The following is a 12,652-nucleotide window of genomic DNA, read 5'->3' on the forward strand; positions in this document are numbered from 1 at the left end:
CCTGACCCAGGTCCACTTGCACATGAAATTTTTTCTACCTCCGCCACCCCTGAGACAGCAAGATCAACCCCTCCTTTTCCTCTTCCTCCTCAGCCTACTCAATGTGAAGACGACAAGGATGAAGAACTTTAAGATAATCCATTTCCAATTAATGACTAGTGAAACTAATTAAAATATATTTTCACTTATGATTTTAATAGAATTTTTCCCTAGCTTAATTATAAAAATACAGTGTATAATACATACAATATACAAAGTATGTATTAACCAATTGCTTATGTTATTGGTAAGGCTTCCTGTCAACAATAGGCTCTTAATAGTTAAATTTTAGGGGATGCAAAAGTTTTAGGTGGATTTTCAACTGTGTGAGGGGCCAGCACCCTAACCCCTGGATTGTTCAAGAGTCGTGTGTGTGTGCATGTGTGTGTGCATGTGTGTGTGTATATTGAAGAAATAAAAGTCTTTATGTTTACTCACATATTTCTCTTTTCCAGTAATCTTTATCCATCCCCGAACACTTGAATTTCCTGTTTTCGGTTTGTTTGTTTGTTTTTTGCAGCCTGAGGAACTTCCTTTAGAATTTCTTCTTGTTTTTTTGAGACAGGGTCTTTCTCTGTCACCCAAGCTGGAGTACACTGGTGTGATCTTGGCTCATTAAAATCTCTGCCTCCCAGGCTCAAATGATTCTCCTGCCTCCTGCCTTCTGAGTAGCTGGGACTAAAGGCATGCGCCACCGTGCCTGGCTAATTTTTGTATTTTTAGTAGAGAACGGTTTCACCATGTTGCCCTGGCTGGTCTCAAACTCCTGGATTCAAGGGATTCACTCACCTCAGCCTCCCAAAGGGCTGGGATTATAGGCGTGAGCCACTGTGCCCGGCCTCCTTGAGCATTTTTTGTACAACAGGTAAGTTGGCAATAAAATTCCCTTACTTTTCTTTTATCGGAAAAACATCTTTGTCTTCAAGCCTCAAAGCACTTTTTGTGAATAGAGAATACTGAGGATTTTTTTGTCTTTTAGCACTTGTATTGTTTCACTGTTTTCTGGCCTCCATGGTTTCTGAGAAGTCAGCCATGATTCACATATAATGTATGTAATGGATCCCTTTTCCTTTGGTCATTTTTAATATTTTCTTTTTCTTTCGTTTTCAGCAGTGTGACTGTGATGGGTTTAGGAGTGGTTCTTTTTGCATTTATTTTGCTAGGGTTTCATTGAGATTCTTAGGTATGTAATTTAAGGCTTTTCACCAAATTTGGGAAATTTTGGTCATTATTTCCTCAATTATTTTTCTTCTGCCTTATTCTCTTTCTCCTCTTCCTCTGGCACTCCAAGTACACATATGTAGACCTCCTGATATTATCACAAAGCACTGGTAATTCTTTTAAAAATATTTTCCCATTTTTCAGACTAGATATCTATTGATCCGTCTCCAGGTCCACTACCCTTTCTTCTGGATCTCTGATCCACTTTTAGTCTCATCCAGTAAATTTTTCATTTCATTTCCAGTAGTAGAATTTTCACTGGGCAAGTTTTTTATAATTTCCATTTCTCTGTTGGGATTTCCTGTTTGTTCACTTTATCCACCTTTTATTAAAGTCTGTGAACATATTTATTACGGGTAATTCGAAGAACTTGCCTGTTCATTCCAACTTCAGGAGCATTTCAGGTTCTACTGACTGCTTTCTTCCCCTTAAGTAGATGTCATATTTTCTGACTCTATTTGTCCACTAACTTATGATTGTATGTTAGATACTGTATAATACATTGCAGAAAGTCTGGATTATGCTATCTTTCTTTAAAGATGTAAAGTCTGTTCTGGTAGTCAGGGAAATTACTGGCAGATCCTTTTGGTGCTACCAAGCTTGGCTCAAACCTTTCTTCAGTTCTATTTCCATTTTGAACTTAGCCTTAGGGGTGTGCCTCCCCTAAACAACCCCCCAACTCCACCCCTCCACCCCCCGCCCGCATCTGACTCAGGAGCAGAGTCCTACTCCTAAGGTGTGACGTTCTGGGATCTCAACTGAATGCCTGAGGTGTTCAGGGAAGTTTCTTCGTTCAGGTTAAGCTGGATCTGCAACATCTCCCAGAACTGAATGACCTCTGGCATCATCATTCAGCTCTCAGCCCTACAGCAGGTGATCTCTGCCAGGCCTCATGAAGAGTCTCACTCTGCACATGCACACCCAGTCCTCAGCCAACAATCCAACTAGAATCCTTACAAAGAACTCTGCTGTCTTTGCCCCATCACAGGGCTTCCATTTCTCTAGTTCCTTGCCCTGCAAACTCCAACTATTTCAGTGGTGTAAAATTCTAATGTCTACCCCCTGAGCTGACTAAAATCACCCTTCCATTTGGGCTCCACCACTCCATGCCGAGACTAGATGGTAACTGCAGGCAGAAAGCCAGGGGCTTCTCATGGTGTTTCCTCTCTCAAGAATCAAAGTCCTATCCTGTCTGTCCAAAGTCTGAAAATGGCAGGGATTTAATATCTTCCATGAGTCTCAGTACCCTTTGTATACTCAGTTGCCTCACATATTTTACAGTTTCATAGTTGTTTTTGTCAAGAGAGCAAGTCATTACCATTATTCTGCCATGGCCAGAAGCAGAAGTCAATTATGATGATTAAACTACAAACGGGTATTCTTTCTCATTTTCTGAAGATGCTAGCCTAAGAGTAAACACCTCTTCTGTGAGAAGTCTTTCAGTTTCACCCCTCGTTCCCTCTGTCCTTCACATGTTACTACTGCCTTTTCTCGGTTTCACTAGGTAGGTAACACGTAAGAGTGAACCTTTTGGGGGTATTATTTTAACTCTATCATCTAGCTTTAATAAAGCACTTGAGAAGAATTATGAAAAGAAGCAAAAAATGTGGCAAGCTTTCTGAGCAGGGTACTATGAGATAGGGATTCCAGCCCTCGCTTTGTTATTGACATGCTGTATGTTCCTGGGCATTCAGGTCTCTACTTTGACCCTGGTGTCTCCAGGTCCGATTAAAAAAATGATCTTATAAATAACCATGTACTGCAGGTGTGGTACCAATTCCTAAATCGACCATGTCAGGGCAACAGAAAATGTTGGAAAGATGGAATAGGAACTGTTGACACTTGCGAAGCAATTTAGTGAGCAAGTTAAGAAACATATCCTGTTTAAGGTAGCATCTTATAATGTGACACCATGAATTGCACTCAGCACCTGGTATACTGCTTAGGTAGCAGGTACAGTGTAAGTGGTGATTGTATGAATAACTATGCACGGATGAATTAATTAATTAATTAATGAGGAAGAAGGGCATCAACTCACACAGGATATTGATATTAAATCCTAAGGCATTTATTTGGCTTTGGATTTTGAACATAGTAAATGCTCAATAAACAACAACTGTGTTGACTTGAATTAAAAGATGTGCTTTCCATGTGTCCAGACCCCAACAGAAAGCAGAGTGGGCTGAAAATAAATCACAGAGCTGTACTAGAATACACTCTACTTAGGAGATCTAGTTCAAAAATTTGCTGTGGTGACTTGGGAAAGTCAACTTTCTTTCGTGGGTTTTAGTTTTCTTTTCTGTAAACAGACTAATCTCACTTCTCTTTCTCTCTCATTGGGATGTTTGCGAATGAAAGGGTCTTTCACTAACCAGAAATGAATTATGTTTGTATAATACTGACATTTCATGAGAATTTGTGTTAAGAAGGCAGGGTGTTTTGAGTACAAAGCCCTTGTGTTGTGGGGGTAGAGAAAAGGAGGACAGAGAAATGGCTACCCAAAATTAGTTACCGTCTCTAACACATTATGAAATCCTATTAACAATGCTGCAGTAGGCTTTTAAAATATAGTATTTTATATGTGCTATCATTATTTGACTCCTGGAACCTCAACTATCGCTCCAAAAACCAAAATGGAAATTGGAACTGCCAGAGATTCTGGTATTCTCAACTATTCTGCCTGAGAGACATTTCTTTAAAAAGTTTACACTAAAATAGCTCAGCCAGCCACAAAACGCTAAAGTGCCTTTTCCTTTCCAGTTCACTCACAGTTCAGTTTCAGCTCTTGCTGAGAGGACCTGCCTAAGCCTGCCTGCTCTGTGAAGTCTAACTGTTTATCATACCAGAGGGAAGACATGAAGAACAAACAACTCAGGTAAAAAAATCAAAAAACAAAGAACAAAAAACAACTCCAAATCATCTTTCTGATGATCTGAGACTTGTCCTCAGAAAATGTTTCATTTCCAGAGTTACAGCATCTGGAAAGAAAGCGTAAATGACCAAATAAAGAAACCCCGATGTCAGCCGAGCAATCTCTTAGGGGGACTGTAATATGGCTCTTCACCAGTATCTGTGACCTTAGACTTCCGTGGACTTGTGTTCCTGAGGACACAACGCTACATATAATCTTTCTCCATATACATCTTTCATCATATAAAAGGAGAAGTAAAGGGGAAAGGTAAAATCCCACCACCGGACTCCTGGGAATGGGAAATCTAGTTTCTTGTACACGCCCTGGTGGTTCAGGCTCCTGTGCCTTTGTAAACACAGTTGTCCTCACCTCCTGAAACAACCTCTTACCCCATCTACAGGCAAACTTGGGTTTGTCCTTCAAGATCCAGTTTATCTATATCTTCTTTAATGAAGTGTTTACTGAGTCCCCAGGATACAGAAAATTATTCCTGCTGCTGTGCTACTTCTGCATTTTGAAATTTTATCAATTTAGTGGTCACAGAGCATTACCCCTTTAGGAAGCGACTATCATTTCTTATTCATCTTTTATAATCAATTGTGGGCAGCACAATTCTTGGTACATGGTGTGTGTTCAGAATCTTTGTTAAGCCATTTTGCCTGAAAGGACTCAAGAAGTGCACGAATTACTAGTGGTATGAAAAGGGGACAGATAGGGCCTTGTGTTTTCAAGCCTAGAGTTTGCTGAGTCTGGCCTCTGATACCAGGCCATCCTGCCCTGAGGTACTCCCTTTCAACCACACTCCTGGTTAAACTCATCTGCAGCAGAAGTAGACCATATACGCCAGCCAAGGAAACCGAATATTCTAAGGAAATCATTACTAATTCCCAGAAGAAAATTATAACATCTCAGAGAAACACAAGTACCATAAAAGAAAGACTTAAAAGACAGATAACAAATGAAGCAACCTCTACCATGGGAAATAGAATTTAAAAATCCAATAAGCATAATAAATGTCTTTGGAGACACAAGGGAAGATACTTAAAACATTAAGTGAGAATAAGCCATAAGGAAGAACAACCAAGCAGTTTTTTTAGTATAAAAATATAATTGCTGAAATAGAGAACTCAACAAATATGCTCAGCAGAAGAAGCAAAGATGAGAAACTGAGAATCGGGTCAAAGAGTTGACCCCAAAACATCAGGTAGGGAAAAAGGGACAGGGAGGACAGAAGTATCGATTTCTATATAAAAGGCATCTCAGAAGCAAAAAAAAAAAAAAAAAAAAAGAGAGAGAGAGAGAAGTGAAATGACAGAAAATTTTGTAGAATTCAAGAAAGATGTAAGAGCTCAGACTGAAAGGGGTGGGCCGGGCACAGTGGCTCACGCCTGTAATCCCAGCACTTTGGGAGGCCGAGGTGGGCGGATCACGGGGTCAGGAGTTTGAGACCAGCCTGACCAACATGGTGAAACCCCGTCTCTACTAAAAATACAAAAATTAGCAGGGTTTGGTGGCGCATGCCTGTAATCCGAGCTACTCAGGATGCTGAGACAGGAGAACGGCTTGAACCCAGGAGGCAGAGGTTGTGGTAAGCCAAGATCCAGCCAATGACAACAGCCTGGTGACAGAGCAAGACTCCATCTCCAAAAAAAAAAGAAAAAGAAAAAAAAAAAGAAAACAACGTGCATGCACACATACAGACACAAACACCAATTACGGTATCTAACAACAGCAGAGACAGAGACAATTCTAAAAGCTTTCCACATAAAACCAAGTCATCTACAAAGGAACAAAAATCAGACCAGACTTCTTCACCTCAACTAGGGTAAAACAATGAGATATTATCTTCAGAATGCTGGAGGAAACAAATTTTTGAACCTTACATTTCATTCCATACCAGTCTAAAGTATCATATACATGCAAGGAAGAAATAAATATACTTTTAGGTATACAAGATTTCAGAAAGTTTTCCAGGTACAAACCTTCTTTGGAAAAATTTCACTGTATATATTCTAGCAAAAAGAAAATTTACCCCTAGGAATAAATAGCAGGATATGGCAAGTGGGAGCATCCAACTGAATACTTTTAAGCCATGAAGAGGGAATGAGGTACTGACACATGCTACAACAGACAGACCTTAGGAAACACTATGTGCAGAGAAAAACGTGAGACACGAAAGGTCACATATTATATGATTACATTTATATGATACTCAGAATAGGCAGATTCAGGACACAGACTTTTTTTTTTTTATTAGAAGGAGTCTCACTCTTGTCGCCCAGGCTGGAGCGCAATGCTGCGATCTCAGCTTACCGCAACCTCCCCATCCCAGGTTCAAGCAATTCTCCTGCCTTGGCCTCCCAAGTAGCTGGGATTACAGGCATGTGCCACCACGCCCAGCTAATTTGTATTTTTAGTGGAGATGGGGTTTCACCATTTTGGTCAGGCTGGTCTTGAACTCCTGACGGCAGGTGATCTGCCCGCCTTGGCCTCCCAAAGTGCTGGGATTACAGACATGAGCCACCGTGCCTGGCCAGGACACAGATTAGTGGTTGTCACAGGCTGGGGACAGGGGATGTGTGCCTGGGTCTTAATTTATAAAGGTCACTGAGAATGACACAAAGAGGTCAGTGCCATTGAAAGAAAAGTTTAATGTCACTCACAGTTCCCCCACAAAATAAGAGGCACAGCACAACATGCAGGGCCACGGGGGAAGCACCAGAGTCAATAAGGAGACAGGAGCAAGGGGAAGGCACAGGCCACAGCCCTTACTGGAGCTTCCATAGGGAAGGCAAGGCAGGCAGTATAAATGGCCTAGAAAAGGCTGTAACTGAATAATTCTAGCAGGCTTTGGGGCCTAGGAGGTGTCCCTAGTTGTCTGGAACCTGGCTCTGGGTTGATTTAGAGCAGGAGAAATACTGGCTTGGTGTGTGAGCATCAGATAAAGAAAGTGGCTGGGGTATGGACTCAGGATTGGTTGGTTTGTACATGAAAGACAGACTCACCAACAAAAGCTTCTTCTTACTGTCTTCAGGAATTAGCTAACCCTGGGAGGGGTAGTCTCTTCCCCAGCCAACAAGGCCCCATAAAGGTGTCAAAACGTTGGGCACAGTGGCTCACTTCTGTATTCCCAGCACTTTGGGAGGCCGAGCAGGGCAGATCGTGAGGTCAGGAGATCGAGACCATTCTGGCCAACATGGTGAAACCCCGTCTCTACTAAAAATACAAAAATTAGCTGGGCTTGGTGGCACATGCCTGTAATCCCAGCTACTTGGGAGGCTGAGGCAGGAGAATCGCTTGAACACTACTGCATTCCAGCCTGGTGACATAACGAGACTCTGTCTCAAAAAAAAAAAAAAAAAAAGAAAAAAGATGTCAAAACATCATAAAATACAAAAAATATGATTGATACGGAGTGAGGGAACAGACTAATCAATATGGAACTCCCTTTTGTGATAAAAAGAACTATGCAAGAGGGGCTGGGCACGGTGGCTCACGCCTGTAATCTCAGCACTTTGGGAAGCTGAGGCAGGACTGCTTGAGCCCAGGAGTCTGAGACCAGCCTGGGCAACATGATGAAACCCTGTCTTTACCAAAAAATACAAAAATTAGCTGGGTGCAGTAGCATGTGCCTATAGTCCCAGCTACTCAGGAGGCTAAGGTGGGAGAATAGCTTAAACCTGAGTGATGGCCGGGCACGGTGGCTCAAGCCTGTAATCCCAGCACTTTGGGAGGCCGAGACAGGCGGATCACGAGGTCAGGAGATCGAGACCATCCTGGCTAACACGGTGAAACCCCGTCTCTACTAAAAAATACAAAAAAACTAGCTGGGCAAGGTGGTGGGCGCCTGTAGTCCCAGCTACTTGGGAGGCTGAGGCAGGAGAATGGCCTAAACCTGGGAGGCGGAGCTTGCAGTGAGCTGAGATCCGGCCACTGCACTCCAGCCTGGGCGACAGAGCGAGACTCCATCTCAAAACAAACAAACAAACAAACAAACAAAAAACACCTGAGTGATAAAAATATATAAAAACTAGATAAAGATGGTGGTTATACAGCCACAATTTTGCAGTGTGCAATTCAGTGGTGTTCAGTACATTCACATTAAAACAAAAATCTCATAAAGTTTCTTATTGCCTAAGGTTTAATGATGTTTGAATAATAATCAATGATTATTTTTAAGTAAAATATCCATAACTTTGCTCGAAAATTCGACACAGCAACTTTTGTATACGTATAGGGTGTTATTCTATGAAGAACAGAACGTGGTAAGAGTACATTAAAGACTGAAGGAAGCTGCAGACACTGACAAGCTTTAAAACAACGATAAAGAAAAATAAGTATAAGCATGAATCACACTAAGGGAGGAGTAGCCATGAGGAGAATAAAAATAGAACTTATAGTTTCCCACTCAACTGAAGAAATGTAATATATCCATCAGAAGGCGAAATGAGAAAAAACAAGGAGAAAAAGCATAAAAAATAGAAAATATAGAATAAGACAGCAGTAATAAAAGCATGTTGATCTTCCTTTTTTTTTTTTTTATTTTTTGCTTGTGTACTGCTATGGACTGTGTCCCCCAAAATTCATATGTTGAAGCCCTAACCCTCAACTGGAGACAGAGCCTACAGAAAGTCAATTAAGGTAACATGAGCTCCTAAGGGTAGGGCCCTGATTGATAGGATTAGTGTTTCTGTATGAAGAGATGCCGGAACATGTGCACGCTCTCATGTGCACTCTCTCTTTTTCTCTCTGCCAGGTGAGTGCGTTGCAAGAAGGTGGCCATCTGCAAGCCAGGAAAAGGGCCCTTGCCAGAAACTGAACTGACGGGCATCTTGATTTTGGACTTCCCAGCCTCCAGAACTGTGAGAAAATAAATGTCTTGTTTAAACCACCTAGTCTATGATATTTTGCTACAGCAGCCCACGCAGACTAATACACATACCTTCTAAAAGTATTTAGAAAATCTGTATATCCTGCATTTTTTTTTTTTTTTTTTTTTTTTTGAGACAGGGTCTCCTGCTGTTGCCCAGGCTGGAGTGCAGTGGTGCAATCTCTGCTCACTGCAACCTCTGCCTCCTGGGTTCAAGCGATTCTCCACCTCAGCCTCCCAAATAGCTGGGGCTACAGGTACACATCACCATGCCCAGCTAATTTTTGTATTTTTGGGTAGTGACAGGGTTTCACCATGTTGGCCAGGCTGGTCTTGAACTCCTGGGCTCAAGCAATCTTCCTGCCTTGGCCTCCCGAAGTACTGGGATCACAGATATGAGCCACCGTGCCTGGCCCCTCCTGCATATTTTTAAGGTGACACCAATTTTTCAAGATAAATTTAAATGGCTGCAAAAAGATATAATATTTAGAAATATTATATACGACATGCATGTGTTAAATATATTACATTTATAAATGCAATTTAATATGTAAGTGTAAGGTGTTTCAGAATTTACAAAAAAGGTCTGACATAGAACATAATTGGCAAAGCCTGTCTGCTCTGTCAAACATTTAGGCGAATCAGATTTACTTTCTGTCAGAAAAAGTTTGACCTTATTTTCAACTCAAATATGCTCTACACATCACAGTGAAAGCACAGCACTTTGGGATTCTTAGTTTTAAAACCAACTACTAGATAGGTAAGGCATGAGGATGCGCCATGAGTTGGTAGCCTGGAAGAAAAAAGACCTGCCCTTCCGTTATTTTTTACAGAGACCTTCTTTGCTTTGCTTTTATGAGACTCTCTTTTAGGGCCCACGAGTTCTCAAATTATTTCTGTTTGGTCCACTGAGGTATTATGTCCTGAGGTAAGCTAAGGAAGCATCGTAAAATGTGGAAGGGGTTGGTGATATGCCTTTCTTCTATACACTGAGAGGAGAAACATGAAAGCTGATGGGAGAAAGGAGCAGCAGTACGCAGGCACATTTCCTAACAGATCAACATTGGCCTGGAATATACACGGAAGTGAGAAATCAAGGAATTGGCTCCCTTGCCAATTTATCCCCAGGAAGTCTATGTACCCCCAGGAATAAACATGCCCCGGTTTGAAGACTGCTGTTCTAATGTAACAGTAATGACTACACTATAAACAGGTTACAGTTACTGGCCAAGAGACAGGAATTGTTAGATTGAATAAAAAACAAGAACCAGAGTTACGAAGTCTACACAAGATAGCTAAAACCAATGAATGCTTCAAGACTGAAAATAAAGAAATAGAAAAGTTATAATGCTGTTATAAGTAAAACGAAAATCAAGTTAGCAATTTTAATATCAGACAAATAGAATTTAAGAAGGAAAAGAGATTAAGAAACCAGAAAAATATTATACAGAAGTCACCTTCATCCATGGGGATATATGTTCCAAGGCCCCCAGTGATGCCTGGAACCATGACAGTACTGAACCCTATGTATACACTGTAGGCAAGAGTAGATCTCATAACTGAGACAGCTGCTAAGTGACTGCGAAGCAGGTAGCATGGACAGCGTGGATAGGCTGGACAAAGAGATGATCCATGTTCAGTCAGGACGGAGCAGGACAGCGCAAGGTTTCATCATGCTACTCAGAATGGCCTACAATTTAAAATTTACAAATTATTTCTAGAATTTGTCATTGAATTTTTCTGGAACAAAGTTGACCTCAGGTAACTGAAACAGTGAAAAGCAAAACCATGGATGAGGCAGGGGGAACTACTGTATGCTAGTAAAAATAATAAGGTTGGGTGCAGTGGCTCACGCCTGTAATCCCAGCACTTTGGGAGGCTGAGGCAGGTGGATCACTTGAGGCCAGGAGTTTGAGACGAGCCTGGGCAACACAGTGAGACCCCCATTCCTTAATTTTTTTTTTAATTAGATGGGCGTGGTGGTGCCTGCCTGTAGTCCTAACTACTTAGGAAGCTGAGGCGGGAGGACTGCTTGAGCCTGGGAGGTTGAGGCTGCAGTGAGCTACGATCTTAATCACTTCACTTCAGCCTGGGGAACAGAGTGAGACCTAATCTCAAAAAAAAAAAAAAAAAAAAAAATCATGAGCTCATACACAAATAATATAGCATTATGGAGAGAAATAAATACTTGTAGCAAATATTGTTAAAATATGAATTAAATATTTTTTAAAACACACAAATTTTTAAAAAGCAAGGACACATTAGCTCCCCACTGAGATACCTCCTGTTGACATTTCTTTTAAAGTTATATATGTTTAAAGATAGAAAACTCAAAGTACAGGAAGATACAGAAGGTAAATTAAAGCTCCTCTCCTTTCCCCGATCCTTTCCTCCCCAAAGATAACCACTGTTAACACTGGAAAAAAATGTTTTTAGAGGGTGGGAGTTGGGGGATTTACAATTCTCATTTACGGCAGTCCACTGTTGCTTCCTTTTTATACCTGTGTCCCCTTGAGCGAGGATCGACTAACGTAAATCCTGCTTTGTAAAAAGGCCAGAAAACTTGTGCAACTTAATGTCTCAAAAAGTGATGCAAACATGCTATAACATGGATGAACCTTGGAAACATTAGGCTAAGTGAAAGAAATCATCACAAAAATTACATATTGTCTGATTCCATGCATATGATATGTTCAAAAGGGGCAAATCCATAGAGAAAAAAGTAGATTGGGGTTGCCTAGGGCTGGTGAGGAGAGGCTGCGGGAGACAGGAGACTGACTGCTAGTGGGTAGAATCTACTTTTGGGGTGATAAAAATGTTCTACAATTGGCCGGGCCTGATGGCTCAAGCCTGTAATCCCAGCACTTTGGGAGGCCAAGATGGGCGGATCACGAGGTCAGGAGATCGAGACCATCTTGGCTAACACGGTGAAACCCCGTCTCTACTAAAAAATACAAAAAAAACCAGCTGCGCGAGGTGGCGGGCGCCTGTAGTCCCAGCTACTCGGGAGGCTGAGGCAGGAGAATGGCGTAAGCCCAGGAGGTGGAGCTTGCAGTAAGCCGAGATTCGGCCACTGCACTCCAGCCTGGGCGACAGAGCCAGACTCCGTATCAAAAAAAAAAAAAAAAAAAAAGTTCTACAATTAATTGTCGTGATGGTTGCAAAACTGTGAATATACTAAAAACAACTGAGTTGTATACTTTCAAAGGGTGAATCTTATGGTATGTAAATTATATCTCAATAAAGCTACTGTTTAAAAATGCCCCAAATGCAGACTGAAAATATAAATGCTTCCAACTGGGTTATGAAGTAACAGGAGAATTTTGAGACTGCTGAAGAAAACCATCCCATCATTCTGACTCACATCAGAAACAATACTCAGTAGGAAGGACTGTATCCAGGGTGATGATTCTCAAGTTATTTCAGCTGTCCAGAGAGTAAGACGACATGAAATGAAACAAGGGCACTTCTGGCAAAAAAGGCGTCCCTAGAATACAGCAGTTGCAGTACATGTGCTCTTCGGCTTCCAGGCAATTCCTGTGAACTTGAACGACGCTCACACACTTTGAGGCAAGCCTACAAACTCGACCTGAGAACCGTTTATTTCCCAA

General features: G+C 41.5%; 1 long non-coding RNA gene across 1 annotated transcript; it reads left to right on the forward strand.

Annotated features, from left to right (window-relative positions):
- Window positions 1-766: 766 nt before the first annotated feature.
- Window positions 767-9,103, forward strand: LOC111538295. Its single transcript, XR_002730295.2, has 3 exons — window positions 767-904; window positions 4,021-4,135; window positions 8,928-9,103. It is a non-coding gene; the product is annotated as an uncharacterized LOC111538295 (long non-coding RNA).
- The last annotated feature ends 3,549 nt before the right edge of the window (window positions 9,104-12,652 follow it).

Source organism: Piliocolobus tephrosceles, chromosome 6, assembly GCF_002776525.5.
Source record: "Piliocolobus tephrosceles isolate RC106 chromosome 6, ASM277652v3, whole genome shotgun sequence".
NCBI classification, from domain to species: Eukaryota; Metazoa; Chordata; class Mammalia; order Primates; family Cercopithecidae; genus Piliocolobus; species Piliocolobus tephrosceles.